Raw genomic sequence first — 16,668 nt, forward strand, 5'->3', positions numbered from 1 at the left:
GGAAATTTGACGCCCTCTTCTGATCTCTGTGGATACCAGGAACACAAATAGTACACAGACATACATTCCGGTAAAACTCCCATTTACATAAAATAAAATTTAAATTTAAAATAAGAACCATATTCGAGGAAAGTAGAAAGGACACCTGCTATTTGGGACAAGGAACCAGAACATCATGGGCACCAGAGAGGATAATGTGGTGAATATGGTCCAAGTATATGATATATTTGAACAAAATGACATGAAACCCAGCTCTCCATACAATACACACATGCTAGTAAATTTGTTTTTGTTTGGTGGGTTTGTGGGTTTGTAGCCTTGGCTGGCCTAGAACTCACTACATAGACCACAGTGGCTTTGAATTTGTGGCAATTCTGCTGCTTCTTCCTCCCAAGTAGTGGGATTAAAATCAGGCAATACCACATCCAAGTAGTAATTTTTTTTAAAGGAATGTAAAAAGAATTAGACCCACTTCAAACCCCACTCATGAATTTTAGCTTTCCAAATACGGTGTAGAGATGACTTTTGGATGAGCCCTGAGAAATGTGTCACAGATGGCCCTGAGGGGACTTTGGACGATTACAATGCCATAAAAGATTGAAAAAAAACCCACCTTGCCTTCCTCTCAGGGTGCGGGAGAGTCTCACACTGGAAGACTTATTTAGTCTGAGAACAATGGGTTTCAATGGTTCTGTTGAACATGCAATTCCCACACAAGTATTTCTATAATTATCCTGTTTCAGTTATGATACAGTCTCTGGAACAATGGGACTTTTATTGTATTGCTATATCTGTTATAATAGATGTTTTATTACAGAAAATTATGGTAGAGTCACTCCTACGATTCTGAAGTTTTTATTTCAAATTGCTCATAGAATGGAAATCCTTTTTTTTCCTAAGTAGTTTTTACTTTAATGCTGCATTGGGTGCATTTTTTTTAAATCCTAGTCAGTTTGAGAGTTTCCTCAACAGCGGAATGTTTTTTTGTTTTTTTGTTTTGGGGTTTTTTTTTTTTTTTTTTTTTTTTTCGAGACAGGGTTTCTCTGTATAGCCCTGGCTGTCCTGGAACTCACTCTGTAGACCAGGCTGGCCTTGAACTCAGAAATCCGCCTGCCTCTGCCTCCGGAGTGCTGGGATTAAAGGCGTGCGCCACCACGCCCGGCTTCGGAATGTTTTCTTTTGCTTCAAACACATACTGTGAGGTCACTTGTATTTACTTGCTAGTCATCCCGGTCAGTATGCTTTAAACCTTTTTTCATCTAGAGGATGCTGGAGAGATAGCTTAGCAATCAAGGACACTTACTAATTTTATACAGTACCTGGGCTCCATTCCCAGCACGCACACAGCAGCAGCTCACAGTCACCTGTAGCCCCAATTCCCAGGGATCTGATTCCTTTGCTCATGTCCTCGGGCACCAGGCATGAAGGTGACACACATACACACATGCAAATGAAACACTCATACATATAAAATAAATAATCTAAGTTTTAAAGTTTATCTTGATTGTGGGGGGGGGGAGTGATTTGAATATGCTTGGCTCATAGGAAGTGGCACTATTAGGAGGTATGGCCTTGTTGGAGGAAGAGTGTCACTGTGTACACAGGCTTTGAGGTCTCCTAGTGTTCACACTGCCCAATGCAGAAGAGAATCACACACACACACACACACACACACACACACACACACACACACACACACACACACACCCGGCTGCATTTGAATCGAGTTGTGGAACTCACAGCTCCTCCAGCACCATGTCTGCCTAGATGCTGCCATGCTTCCTGCCATAATGATAGTGGACAGAATCTCTGAAACTGTAAGCCAGTCCCAATTAAATGCTTGCCTTTGTAAGAGTTGCTTTGATCACCCAATCTCTTTGCAGCAATAAAACACTAAGATGGGGGGTGGATATATGTGTGTGTGCTTTTATATTAAGCTTTATCCTTATTTTTTTAAATCATATGTAGGTATGTGTGTCTGCATGTGAGTGTGTACACATGACTGCAGGACCCTGAGGCAAGAAGAAGGTGTCATGCCTCCTAGAACTACAGTTACAAATCATTGTTCAATCTATGTCACTTGGCCTCATGTCCTTGGACAACACACCATGATGGAGAGAGTATGATGGAGAAGCAGATCTTTAGCACAGAGGGAATGGTGATGGGGTCAGAGCCCCCAGGATAGAACACTCTCAGGACCACTTCCTTCTTCTGTGCTGTGCTGTTCCCACTTCTTAATTATGCCATTGAGGGACTGGTCCACTGATAGGTCAGTGCAGAGTCCTGCATGGCCATGCAGAAGGGACTGCGGGATGCAGTTTCCACCCTGGAGTAGAGATAGGCGGGGTGTGAACCTAGGGTGACGGTTGCTAGACAGAAGGCCTGTTTGTACTTATGTTCCTCCTTTGGAGCAACGTCCTCTCTGCCATTATCATGACCCCAGGATAATCAGAGATAGCACAAGTCCAGGAGTCGAGGGTGTGTCTAATGTCCTTAGCAAAATGGTAAATGCAGTGACCTTCAGGACAGCCTTTAAGACTGTGGCAAAGAACTCTGAAAACATGAGTTCAAGAATGTATAATTTCTAAACTATGCAAAATATGAGGATGCAATATGAACTATATGAGGGGCTTCACAGATCTAAAGGAAGAGAGGTGCTGCACTATGAGCCAGCTCGTCAGAAAGATATTAAGGAAGGAGGTAAAGAGATTTAGGAAGTGCGGATCGCAGAGCAAGATCCCACCCAGCTAAATTTATTGTTTGTGCTTATAAAGGCTGGTGGATCTCTGAATTCAATTTGCCATGTTTTCTAAAAAAAAAATGTACTTGCTGTCTTTTCCTAAGAATCAAGGGCCTGTAGTCATAAAATGCTGATTCACAGAATAATCAAAAGGGAACTTGGAGTAAATGACTGAATTGATTATATATATATATATATATATATATATATATATATATATGAGTATATTTTCATCTGAATAAAAAATAAAATATAAAAGACTAGTCTGCAAGAGAAAGCCACCCAGGGAGAATGGTTTAGAGAGCAAAGAGAGCTCTTTTGGAATTTTTTTTAGCAGGATTTCTGACTTTGCTCAGAAAACCCAAGAATATTTTCTAGCAGCTTTTCTGACTTAGGTTGGAAAACCCATGAGCTATCTAGAGAGCTTTTAGAATTTTTTCTAGCAAGAGCTCAGCTGTCTGGAGAGCTATCTCAAGCAGAGCACAAGGCTGTCAGAAAGCCATAGATGAACTTGGAATTGTTCTTCTGGCCACGCCCAGGCACCCCTTCCCTAGAGCCCCTCTCCAAGCCGAGGCTGGACCTTGGGAGGTCAGAGTCCTCAGAATACAGTTATTTCTGCGAGGATCATCACTGACACGCCCAGAAGTGTGCCTCATTAATATGACTCCCCCAAGTCATCAGCCTGCCTGTCCCTCCCTCTCTCCTCTCCCCTCCTTCTCCTTTTCTTCTTCCATTCTTTCTTCAGGGTCTCACTATGAAGCCCTGGCCTGGAACTCACTATATAGACTAAACCATCCTCAAACTCACAGCCATGTTCCTGCCTTTGCCTTCATAGTACTGGGATTAAAGGTATGTGCCATGGCATACCCCCTTTGCCTTCATAGTACTGGGATTAAAGGTATGTGCCATGGCATACCCCCTTTGCCTTCATAGTACTGGGATTAAAGGTATGTGCCATGGCATACCCCCTTTGCCTTCATAGTACTGGGATTAAAGGTGTGTGCCATGGCATACCCCCTTTGCCTTCATAGTACTGGGATTAAAGGTGTGTGACATGGCATACCCCCTTTGCCTTCATAGTACTGGGATTAAAGGTATGTGCCATGGCATACCCCCTTTGCCTTCATAGTACTGGGATTAAAGGTGTGTGACATGGCATACCCCCTTTGCCTTCATAGTACTGGGATTAAAGGTATGTGCCATGGCATACCCCCTTTGCCTTCATAGTACTGGGATTAAAGGTGTGTGACATGGCATACCCCCTTTGCCTTCATAGTACTGGGATTAAAGGTATGTGCCATGGCATACCCCCTTTGCCTTCATAGTACTGGAATTAAAGGTATGTGCCATGGCATACCCCCTTTGCCTTCATAGTACTGGGATTAAAGGTGTGTGCCATGGCATACCCCTTCCCTACACCGGTCTTGAGAGACAGAATCTGACTACATAGCCTAAACTGTCTTTGAGCTCATTATCCCCCTGCCTCAGCCTCTCCAGGGCTAAGAATACCAATATGAGCTGCCAGGCTCTGCTTCATAGAATAGTCTGAATAAAAAAATAGAAGTCTGGCTGTGTTAAGATAGAGGTGCTGTATGCTGCCACACGTGAGACTCTTGTGTCATCAATCATAGAGAAATCAGAGGCTTAGCTTATCCTGTGCACAAGCCCACACACCATGCCCACCTCACTAGATGCTTCTTAGTCCAGTCAAACTGACAGCTAAAGAAACCATCACAGGGGGCTGGTGAGATGGCTCAGTGGGTAAGAGCACCCGACTGCTCTTCCAAAGGTCCAGAGTTCAAATCCCAGCAACCACATTGTGGCTAACAACCATCCGTAACGAGATCTGGCGCCCTCTTCTGGAGTGTCTGAAGACAGCGACAGTGTACTTACATATAATAAATAAATAAATCTAAAAAAAAAAAAGAAAAAAAGAAACCATCATAGGTGGCTCACGCCTTTAATCCCAGCACTCAGGGAGGCAGAGGCAGACGGATTTCTGAGTTCGAGGCCAGCCTGGTCTACAAAGTGAGTTCCAGGACAGCCAAGGCTACACAGAGAAACCCTGTCTCAAAAAACCAAAAAAAAAGAAAAAAAGAAAGAAAAGAAAGAAAAAGAAAAAAAAAAAGAAACCATCACAGACAGCAGTGGCTTTGGACCATCCTTGCGAAAGGGGAACCCTCAAATCCTGGGCTGCACACCCAGCTTTTAAGCCAGTCATCCTTCCTACAAGAGAATAAGGTCTATGGAGAGTCCCCCACCAGTACTACACTCTGGGAAGCTGTCTCTGACCTTATGTCATTCACACACTGTCAAGCCAAGAGATGCTGCTGCTGTTGGAGGGGCAGATCCTAGGTCCAGGGAAGCATGGAGGCCCCCAGTTGCACACTAAAAAGTTAATGTGCAGTGTGTGTGTGGGGGTGGGTGGTGAGGGAATATAGGTATGGGGTATGTGTGCACATGAATGTGTGTACCCCTGAGCCCAGAGACCTCCAACACCACAGGGACTGACGTCATAGGTGATTATGAACTACCCTATGTGGGTACTAGGAATCAGGCTCAGGCCACTTGATTTCTGTGTTCTTAACTTTTAAAAACAATCTCTTCAACCCCGGGCGGGTGAATTCTTAGGCTGTTCTGGGAATAGAAGACAGTGTCAGGCTGTTGAAAACAGAGTCAAAGCAGAGGGGAAGGTCTCCTGGACCTCTGAGCTGCTCACCACCCCAACTCGAGTAGAGGCTAAAACACACTGGGTGTGCACGCGCTCACATACACACACACACACACACACACACACACACACACACACCGTGTGGAAAAACAACAGAGCATTATCCAGGATTGAAGACGCGCTGTTTGAGCCTTCCAAAAGGCTTTGGAATTTGTAAGTGGCTCTTCTGGAGCTGGGTCTCTGGGGATACATAAGTGAACCGACACCTGGTAAGGTCTTGATTTAACTGTCAGGGACACTATCTCCGGACACTACTTCATCCCTCCCTAGCCTACAAACTGTAACATATCAGCTGCCTCACAGTGGGCAGGTTTCCTGTGCCCTTCCTTCCCCAATTCCATGCTGAAAATCCTCTCAAGTCAAAGGCCTAGAGTTCCAGCCCATGTTCCCATCCCTCTGGAATAGGGTGACTTTAGTGTTGGAAGATCATCTTTGGGACTGGAATTCAGGGACACACTGAGATTCTTTTGCGGGGGAGGGGTACCTCCTTGTTGGGTGCCAGGCCTAAACCCACTGATTTCTCTGAGACCTAAATCCTCTCCTCAGGCTCACATTGTTCTTGGGACCAGAGGCACACACTTTGCATTTGCCCTGCTGGTGCCTGGGCTCGCAGAGACCGATCTCAGCAAGCCAAGTGATGTCTGTTAAGCAGCTCCTCGGAATAGCTGCAGAAACCTACCATTTGCAAAGCCACTTGCCGCTAGGCGGTAGACAATGGGGCCCGCAGGAAGGAGGGGGACTGTGCCCAGGGACGCCCGACACACGTGCGCCTGGCTCTCTGTGTCTCGGCCTCTAAAACAAAAGCCGGGCGGCATCTGTGCGGGGGTGCTGCACGCACGGCACCGGCTCCACACAGCGGAGCCAGGGAAACAAAGGGCCCAGCCTCGCTGTCGGGGGCGGGGGGACAATTATACACCCAGGAAATCGTGTCTGTGGATTTGAAACGAATGAGGACCGCGCTCCCAAACAATGCCTGTTGTTTGCACCAAGCTGCTTTCTGCTAAGTTCCATCCTGTCATTTGCATGCCGTTTCAATGACATTAATGAATCACGGCCGGGTTTTTGTTTTGTTTACACGAAATAAAAATTTTCCTGTCCTTTATTATTGAGATAATCACCCCGCCAGGATGCACGGGCGAGCCAGACACCAGCTTCCTTTCTCCTGGGCTGGAGAGGCGAGTCCATTCCCCACCTACCGACTTCAGCCCTCTCACATTCTTAGGGCCCCAGAACGTGTTTGCTGCGGGGACAGTCAGGGGGTCAGGGAGGAGGGTACGTGGACCAGGAGAGCAGCGGGACAGGGGTCTCTCTTGAAGTTATATCTGCAAAACAATTACAACGCATTCACTTTGTAAGTTTCTTAAAAAGTCAGTTTTTTTTTTTTCAGAGGAAAATATCCGAACTCTAAAATGTCCTGTAGCCTTTCAAAATTTTTAGCGGGATCAACTGAGGAACAGCACTCAAACTACCGGGAGATCCAGGCCTTCCCGTGGCCCAGGAACAGAGCAGCCCCAGAGCAGCCCACCTCTTCCTGACAGTCTCCCTCTCTCCCTCCTCAGCTCTGATATTCTCTCTCTGCCCAATGTCTGACTGGAAGGATCAGGTACCCTGGATCTATCAGGGGTGAGTTCCCAAGGGATAGCTTATCAAGGTGCTTATTGGGACAGACCTTCAAACAACTTATCCTTGTGGTAGGCTAGAGGGCTGAAGCTCACCGGAGGCCCAGAGATGCTGGATAGGAAGTGTCAAGCCTGCTTCTGCTGCTGCTTCTGCTACTGCTTCTGCTACTGCTGCCTTCTCCTTCTCTCTCCTCCTCCTTCCTCCTTCTCTTCTTCCTTCTCCTTCTCCTCTTCTTTCTCTTCTTTCTCCTCCTCCTCTTCTAGCAGTATATATTCATTTATTTGTTATATGTGCACATGCGTGTGAAAGAGTGTGTACGTTTATGCCCACCATGTGCATGCCGGCCTGGTACCCTCGATGGCTAAAAGAGGCCATTGAATTCCCTGGAGCTGGAGTGACAAGGGATAGTGAGTCACCTGATGTGGGTCCTGGGATGTTCTGCAAGGACAGCAATGCGCTTACTCTGTGTCCATCTTTGCAGCTCCCAGTCACTTGGTCCTATCAGGGGTGGCGCTCAGTGATGGATCGACACTCACACATTACTCATAAGCGTTAGGTCAGTCCCCAGAACGGGGGAGTTGGGGGGGGGGGAGACAAGAAAGAAAAAGTCACTTGGTGAACCAGACTCTCTGCCTCACTGGGCCTCCAACTAAGCTCTGCTTAATGGTCCAAACTCCAACTCCGCTCCAGTCCAGTCACCCAGGACTCCCATTTCTCATAGCCAGTATCAGCAAGATGATCTACTATGGGCCTTCAACAGGGCTTAAAGGCCCTGTGTCTTATATTCTACAAGGATAAGTCATCCAGGACAAAGGTTTGCTCTACCCAAGTGCATCATGCCCTTCCTCTCTGGAAGTCAAGTCTCTCCAGTCAAAATGGGAATTTTTATACAGATAAGTACTCTACCCACAGAACACTCCCAGCCTCCCACTGAGGGATTCTTGGTAGGTGTGGTACCACTAAACCACGCCCCTGGCCCCCCTTACTGGGGTACTCTAGGTGGGGCTTTACCACTGAACCACTCCCCCAGACTCTCACTGTAGGGTTTTAAGCAAGCACTCTGCCGTTAAGCTCTATCCCCAGTCTTCTTTGTACTTTTCATTTTGAGGCAAGGTCTAACCTATCCAGGCTAACCTTGAATCCATCATTTTATCTAGGCATTCCTTGAACCTGGGATCCTCCTGTCCCCTGAGAAGCTGGGCAAGCAGGCTGACAAGCTGTCTAGGTTTTGATGATCTCTTTCACCCCAGCTACACCTAGACACTTACTCATCTCCTCACGGCTCGTGGTCGAAACAGAAACATGGTCTTCAAAATGTAAATCACTTTTGTTTTCAGACAGTAGACTGGGGTTCTCTAGAGAGCACAACTGATAGGATGAATCTAAATATACAGGAGGAAAATTCTTAGGACAGCTTAGAGGCTGTCTTTCAGCTAGTAGAACAACGGCGATCTTCCGTAGGAAAGTCCAAGCATCTAATGGTTGCTCAGTCCGTGAGGCTGGATGTCTCAGCAGGTTCACAGTGTGCATCAGAATCCCAAAGAAGTAAGCTCCAATGCCGGAGAAGCAAGAGTGAGGGCAAGCAGGCAAAAAGCAAGTGCTTCCTTCTTCCACGTCCTTTGTATAGGCCGCCCGCCATGAGACAGTGTGGCCCAGATTTAAGGTAGGTCTTCCCACCTCAAGTTATCTGTATTTAAGGCGAGTCTTCTCTGGTGGTTTGAATATGCTTGGCCCAGGGAGTGGCAGTGTAGCCTTGTTGGAGTAGATGTGATCTTGTTGGAGGAAGGGTGTCACTGTAGGGGTGGGCTTTGAGACCCTCCTCCTAGTCATGTGGGAGCAATCTTCTCCTGTCTGCCTCTGGATCAAGATGTAGAACTTTTAGCTCCTCTTGCCTGGACACTCCCATGCTCCTGCCTTGATGATAATGGACTGAACCTCTGAATCTGTAAGCCAGCCCCAATTAAATGTTGTCCTTAAAAGAGTTGCCTTGGTCATGGTGTCTCTTCGTTGCAGCAATGGAAACCCTAAGACAGCTTCCTGCCTCAAATGTTCCAGTTAATGAAAAAAATCTCTCACAGGTATGGGGTTTTGGTTAATTCCAGATGGAGTCAAGTTGACAACCAAGAATAGCCATCACAGACAGGGTCTCAGTAAGTCACACAGGCTGGCCTCAAATGAAGGTTCTTCTACTTCAGCCTCAAGTCCTAGAACCACAGCTGTCAGCAGCCATGCCCAGCTGGAAAAGAGATCTCTCTTTTATGTTTATTTGTCTTGTTTTCTGTATATGAGTGTTTTATCTATGTCTTTGTTTGGTTTCTATTGCTGTGATAAGTATCATAACCAAACGCAAGTTGGGGAGAGAAGGGTTTATTTCATCTTAGAGTGTATGGTCCATAGTACAGGAAGTCAGGATAGGAAACTCAAGGCAGGAACTGAAGCTGAGACCATGGATGACTGCTCTTACTGGTTTGTTCCCCCTGGCTTGCTTAGCCTGCTTTCTTATGCAACACAGGGCCACCTGCCCAGGGGTGACACTGCCCACAGTGGTCTGGGTCCTCCTACATCCATTGTTAATCAAGGATATGTCTAGTGGGAGGAAGAAGCAAATGGGTCTCTGTGAGTTCAAGGTCCAACATGGTCTACAGGCCAGCCAGGGTTACATAGTGAAACTCTATCTCAAAATAAGAAAATAAGAAAATGCCCCCATATATTTGCCTACAGGCCGATCTGATGCAGACAATTCCTCAACTGAGAGTTCCTCTTCCCGGGTATATTGAGGTTTGTGTTGAGTTGATAAAAAAAGAAAAAAAAATCACCATAGCTGCATGCACATGTGTGCACTGTGTGCATATCCAGAGCCCAGGGAGGTCAGAAGAGGGCGCTTGATGCCAGGGAACTGGAGTTTCAGATGGTTGTGAGCTACCATATGAGTTCTGGGCACTGAACCTGGGTACTCTGCAAAAGTAACGTGAAGGGGGAGGTATTGATTCCCTAATTGGTTATATATATATACATATATAAATATATATATATATATATATGAATATGATTTATTTATTTATTTAATGTATATGAGTACACTGTAGCTGTCTTCACACACACCAGAAGAGGGCATCGGATCCCATCACAGATGGATGTGAGCCACTATGTGGTTACTGGGAATTGAACTCTGGACCTCTGGAAAAGCAGTAGGTGCTCTTAACCGCTGAGCCATCTCTCCAGCCCCCGTAATTGGCTCTTGATTGTGTCAATAAATGAGGCAGAAGCCAATTGCTGGGTGAGAAGGAAAAGGTGGGACTTCCAGGTCCCAGGAGGAAGAGAGGAGGAGTCAGAGCAGGTGGTGGGTGGAGGAAGCGGCAGACATATAGGTCTTGGGGCCCCGAAAGTTTGTAGCCTCCGCTGCTAAGGCTAAGGAGGATGGGGCAGGGTGTTTCGCCCAGCCATTCAGTTATCTGGCTAGTTTTAGTATATTAAGTCGGGGCTGGTGAGATGGCTCAGCAGTTAAGAGTGCCGACCTGCTCTTCCAAAGGTCCTGAGTTCAAACCCCAGCAACCACATGGTGGCTCACAGCCATCCATAACAAAATCTGATGCCATCTTCTGGAGTGTCTGAAGACAGCCACAGTGTACTTACATATAATAAATAAATAAATATTTTTAAAGAGAATATTAAGTCTATCTGGTGTTTTCCATTCATGGTGACTAAGATGGGGCAAGAGTGTCTGAAGACAGCCACTGTGTACTTACATATAATAAATAAATAAATAAATAAATAAATAAATAAATAAATAAATAAATATTTTTTAAAAGAATATTAAGTCTATCTGGTGTTTTCCATTCATGGTGACTAAGATGGGCAGGTGAAAGGGCATAGCTGGGGCAGTCGTTGGCAGCTTGGCAGAGCTCTTGAGAAAGAGCAAGCACGTTTTAAAAATTACATACTACAGTAACAAGTTTTTTTGGTGGGCATGGGTGACCTCTATTTAGCTTTCTTTTTCTGACTATCCCGAAATTCACTATGTAAATCAGTCTGGCCATAAACTCATAGAGATCCTCCTGCCTCTGCCTCCAGAATGCTGGGATTAAAGGCATATGCCACACTTCCTGGCTAGCAACAAGTACTGTTAACTGCTAAGAAATCTCTCCAGCCTCAAGAATATAAATCTAAAATTTGTTTTCTTTAAGATATTTGGAAGGGCCAGGCAGTGGTAGCACACGCCTTTACTCCCAGCATTCAGGAGGCAGAGGCAGGTGGATCTCTGTGGGTTTGAGGACATCCTGGTCTACAGAGTGAGTTCCAGGACAGTCAGGGCTACACAGAGAAACCCTGTCTCAAAAACAAACAAACAAACAAACAAACAAACAAACAAAACTATATATATGGTTGGGGGGGTTGTTGTCTTTATTTTTATTTTTATTTTCATTTTATTTTATTTTATTTTATTTTATTTTATTTTATTTTATTTTTATGGAGCTAGAGAGGCAGCTCAGCAATTGAGAGCACATATTGTTCTTACAAAGGACTGGGATCTGGTCCCCTAAGCGCTCATGTAATGGCTCACAAATACCTGTAACTCCAGTTCCAGGACATCTGATGTACTCTTCTAGCCTCGTTGCAGTCCTGTACACTCATAATGTACATCAGCAAACACATGTAAAAATAACAAATAGATAAAAATTAATCTCTAGGGTGGTATAACACCCCATCAATATGCACAACATTTATCCACACAGAGGCCTGACTGCACTTCTGAGATTTTTGTATCCTCAGGAGTCTGAGCATACTGGAGGACTTCCTGCCATCTTCTGAACAGGTGGGCAGGGCGAGAAGTTGTTGGGCCATCCTAGAGTGGTTTGCAATGTCTCAGACAGGAGTATAACATCTTCTCTCCTCTTCTCTAGAGTCTGTAACTAAATTCACACCTTTTTTTTCCTTCCTGTCACTTAAAATAATATTCTTGCCCTTAATACTTCCTTTGAAAAACTACCCAAAATGATGCTGCCTTCACACGCATACAAATTACCCAAAGTGTAGGCCAGGGCTCACACTGGAGTATGCCAAAGCCTTTAAGCCATGTAAACGCAGAGTTTCTGAGCTCCAACGATGGCAAAGGTGTCTTTATTTTGGGAAATGATTAAGGCAGCGTTTGCCATCCTACACAGATGCACTGAAGTAGATTGTAGGGCAAACTATAAAGAGAGCAGATGCTCTCTGGATCTGCTTCCAAGCCAGGTGGAATGACGGGATCCAGATGGGACGTGTGTATCCCTCACACACTAGGAGACAATTTCCCCCATTAGACCTTGTCTAGCCGCCTCCTGCTGTGAAAACGTGGGCGATTTCATTTGGGACCACATGCAAAGCTCTGTGCCTTCTCTATTTTAGACGTCAGGGTGACGCAGGTTTAGTTTCCAGAGACTCAAAAGAGCGGAAGTTTTCTTGGAGAACAAGCAATGAAAGGGGAGCCATCGTTTTTTGTTTTTTTGTTTTTTATTGAGATTGAAGTCCAGGCTTCATAACCAGGGGTTATGAGTCAAACGCAACACTAGGGGGCGCAATAGATCAGGAAATGCATGAATCACTGCTACAGCAAAGGACACAAGATTCTGTCTGTCTTCTTTTTTTTTTTTCCACATTTGGGGGAAAAAAACAGCAAATGACTCGTGCTTTCCCAAATTTTGTGTGCTGGAACTATTCTAGATATCTCAAATTTGAAATTTTCACATGATCGTGATCATACGGGATGCCTAGACTGTCCTAGGGCAGTAGAGTTGAGTGGCTGTGTGTCGTATTCATTGTGTTGTTGTCTCAGTCAGCCTGGCTACCCCAGTCATCTATGTCTCCAGTGCAGGTGGAGTTGGGGGACAATCTCTGGAGATAAACAGGATTATCAGGCTGCTCTCTGCTGTGGGTAGCCAGGGCCCCAGCTGCAGGCTTCTAAGCAGTCCATAGAAAGCCTCGTGGGATTTCCTGCATGCTCCCCACTCCCAGGACACACTTGCCGCCTGTCTGTCTGTGTGCTCAGCCATGCCACGCCATGCCACAGCATTGAGGAAAGCACAGGGCCAAAGCAAGCAAAAGTGCGGCAGGGCTCAGTGAGCTGACTTTGCACAAAACGTCCACAGCCAGCTGCGGCCTGGTGACAGACAAATGGTGTTTATCTTTCCAAGCCCTGAGATCCCCAGAGCTGTTCTGCTGCAAGCCTTCAAGATAGAAGCCACACAAAACCCTACTTCAGATGGCCTTCGATTCATCCTCGGCATTCAACAGCCCTATCTACACTGGCGGTGGGTGTGGCTTGGCTGTCCAGGCTTCGCTGTGGTCTGTAAGGTGCTGTTGTTGAGAGGAGGTGAAGCACTTGGGAGACGTAAAGTCTTCTTTAAGCCACATTTACTAGTTATCTGGTGAGATCTCCCGTTCCAGATATGATCCCTGGGGCCTGGAGAGATGGCTTGACCTCTTGTAGAGGACATGGCTTTGGTTCCTGGCACCCACACGGTGGCTCACAGCACTCCGTAACTCCAGTTCCAGGAGATCATGATGCCTTCTTCTGACCTCTGTTGGGTACCAGGCACATGATATAGACATACATTTAGCCCAAACACTCATACCATAAAATAAAATTGACCATTTGGGAAAAAAAAACTTAAAGATACGATTACAGCCAGATGGTGATGGTGGTGAACATCTTTAATTCTTGCACTTGAGAGATAGAAGCAGGCAGACCTCTAAATTTGAGGCCAGTCTGGCCTATAGAGCGAGTTCCAGGACAGCCAGGGGTACACAAAGAAACATTGTGTCAAAAAATTATATATATATATATATATATATATATATATATATGTGTGTGTGTGTGTGTGTGTGTGTGTGTGTGTGTGTGTGTGTATTACACACACACACACACCAACACAACAATTATTATACTTTGTGTGTGTGTGATAATTTGGGCTTGGAGAGATGGTTCAATGGTTAAGAACACTCACTACTCTTGTCAGGGATCCAAGTTCGGTTCCCAGCACCACCTCAGATGGTTTACCACTGGCTGTAGCTCCAGCTCGAGGGGCTATGACTCACTCTTCTGGCCTTCCCCAGCAGCCTCACATGCATGGCATAAACACACAGATATACCCACGTATACATGAAAATAAAATAAAAAAGTCTAAATGGATACAATTATTTAAGCCAGGTATATTGTCAAATATCTGTCCTAACAGTATTTGGGAGGCTGAGGCAGGAAGATCATGAATTTGAGGCCCACTTGGGCTGCAGAACAATGCCTGTCTCAACTAACACAGTAATCTCTGAGCCCTTGCACTTCCTGCCATGCTAAGCTATCCTGCACCCTCTCCAGTAACGGAATTAGTGGAGCGTCCTGGCCTTGAATGTTAATGATTTTGTTTTAATTGTGTGTATGCATGTGTGCCTGTGTATGTGAACAGCAAGCGCTCTTCACTGTTGAGCCGTCTCACCAGCCCCGTGGTCTTGAACTTTCAGCCTCTCCAAACCCTGAGCTGAGTAAACCTTTCATCTCTGTCATGTTACTTGCCTCAGACACTTCATTGCAGTCTCGCGAAGCTGGCTGATACACACCAATCACCCCAGACATTTCTCACTGAAGGCCAGCCACCTCCCTGACTTGTGTAGGCTGTGTACAGGGATTAGAGCGCTCTTTCACCCTACTTGAGTGCTTTTGCTTCGTCACCATTGGCCCGTGATGCTGAGTCTGCTCATTTATTATTATTGCAAGTCGTTGGCTCATGGAGGGCAGTATCAGTGAACCCCACATCCTAAGCCCCAGACTTCCTCAGCTGTCATTGACAGAGCCATGACTCCGCCTCCTCATGGTCATTGTTCATTTCCTCTGCCAATACCATTGCTGCCTTCTTTATGATTTTGGTAAAATGTGTCTAGCTCAAAATTTTCCACTTGAATCACTTTAAGTCCTAAATTAAGGTGCATTGTTTATATGAACGACACTACATAACTTTGGGACTTAGAGAGCTAGCTCAGCATTTAAAAGCTTACACTGCTCTTGAAGATAACCTGAGATCTATCCCTGCACCCACAATGGGCAGCTCACAACCTCTTGTAACTCAAGTTCCAGTGGATCCAACACCTTCCTTTTTGGCCTCCTTGGGTTCCTGCACATGCATGGTACACACATGCACACACACACACACATACACACACACATACACACACACATACACACACACATACACACACACATACACACACACATACATACACACATACACACACACATTAAATACAATAACTTGTTCATTAGTTCAAAGAGAAATATTATATCCATTGAGCAACTACTCCCCACTCCCCACCCTCTCACCCCCAACCCTACTCCATTTATCTGCCATTTAGCTCTGTCTCTGTGGATTGGCCTGTTCTGTGGGCTTCAATATCAGTAGAATTATGGGTTCATCCTCTTGAAGTCAGCTTCTGCACCCACATGATGCCTTCTGAGTTCCTTGAATCAGAAGTGCCATTCTTCCGTCGGGATGATGCTCCATTTGACATGTGGACCTCACTGTATCCGCCCATCAGCTGATGGACACAGGTTGCTCCTGCCTTTCAGACGTTGCAAACCAAGCTGAGAAGAACACGTGCAAATATCCATCTTAGGCCCTGCTTTAAATTCTTTCTGCTTCAGTCTTACAGTGGCATTTCTGGGCTGTGTGGAAATTCTATTTTTAAATTAAAAACAGTGGCTTCATCATTTTAAAGTCTCACCAACAGCACTTGAAGACTCCGGCCTCTCATCCCAACAAGGCATTTTCTGTCTCATTTTGTCCTTTAGCTCACAGTAGGCAATCTAACCAATGTGCAATGATGTCTCATTTTACTGTTGATTTGTGCCCTCCTAATTAGTGAGGCTGAGAATATTTTCACGGGGTTATTATGTATTTTTGCTGGAGGTGTAACTATTCGAGCCCTTCATTCACTGTCATTCCAATTGTTGAGATAGTGCTTGTTTGCTTTGGAGTTTGGGTGGTGGTACTGGGCATTGAGCTGAAGATCAAGTGCACCCAGGCAGCCAATGCACCCAGGCAGGCAATGTACCTAGGTAGACACTGCACACAGGCAGGCACTGAACCCAGGCAGGCACTGCACCTAGGTAGGCACTGCACCTAGGCAGGCATTGCACCCAGGCAGGCAATGCACCCAGGCAGGCAATGCACCCAGGCAGGCACTGCACCTAGGTAGACACTGCACCCAGGCAGGCATTGCACCCAGGCAGGCAATGCACCCAGGCAGGCAATGCACCCAGGAAGGCACTGCAAATAGGCAGGCACTGCACCTAGGCAGGTACTGCACACAGGCAGGCACTGTACCCAGGAAGCAATGTACCTAGGTAGACACTGCACCTAGGCAGGCACTGCTTACAGGAAGGCACTACACCCAGGCAGGCACTGCAACTAGGTAGACACTGCACCTAGGCAGGTACTGCACACAGGCAGGCACTGTACCTAGACAGACACTGCACCCAGGCAGACACTGTGCCTAGGCAGGCACTGAACCCAGGCAGGCACTGCACATAAGCAGGCACTGCACATAGACA

The 16,668-nt window shown here is 46.0% G+C and overlaps 1 non-coding gene across 1 annotated transcript; it reads left to right on the top strand.

Annotated features, from left to right (window-relative positions):
• The first annotated feature begins 3,044 nt into the window (after positions 1-3,044).
• On the top strand, positions 3,045-3,105 carry LOC115031587 (U7 small nuclear RNA). The gene has a single exon (XR_003837264.1). It is a non-coding gene; the product is annotated as a U7 small nuclear RNA (small nuclear RNA).
• Positions 3,106-16,668: the final 13,563 nt, after the last annotated feature.

Source organism: Mus caroli, unplaced genomic scaffold (assembly GCF_978045245.1).
Source record: "Mus caroli unplaced genomic scaffold, Mus_caroli_1 scaffold_8, whole genome shotgun sequence".
Lineage (NCBI taxonomy): Eukaryota > Metazoa > Chordata > Mammalia > Rodentia > Muridae > Mus > Mus caroli.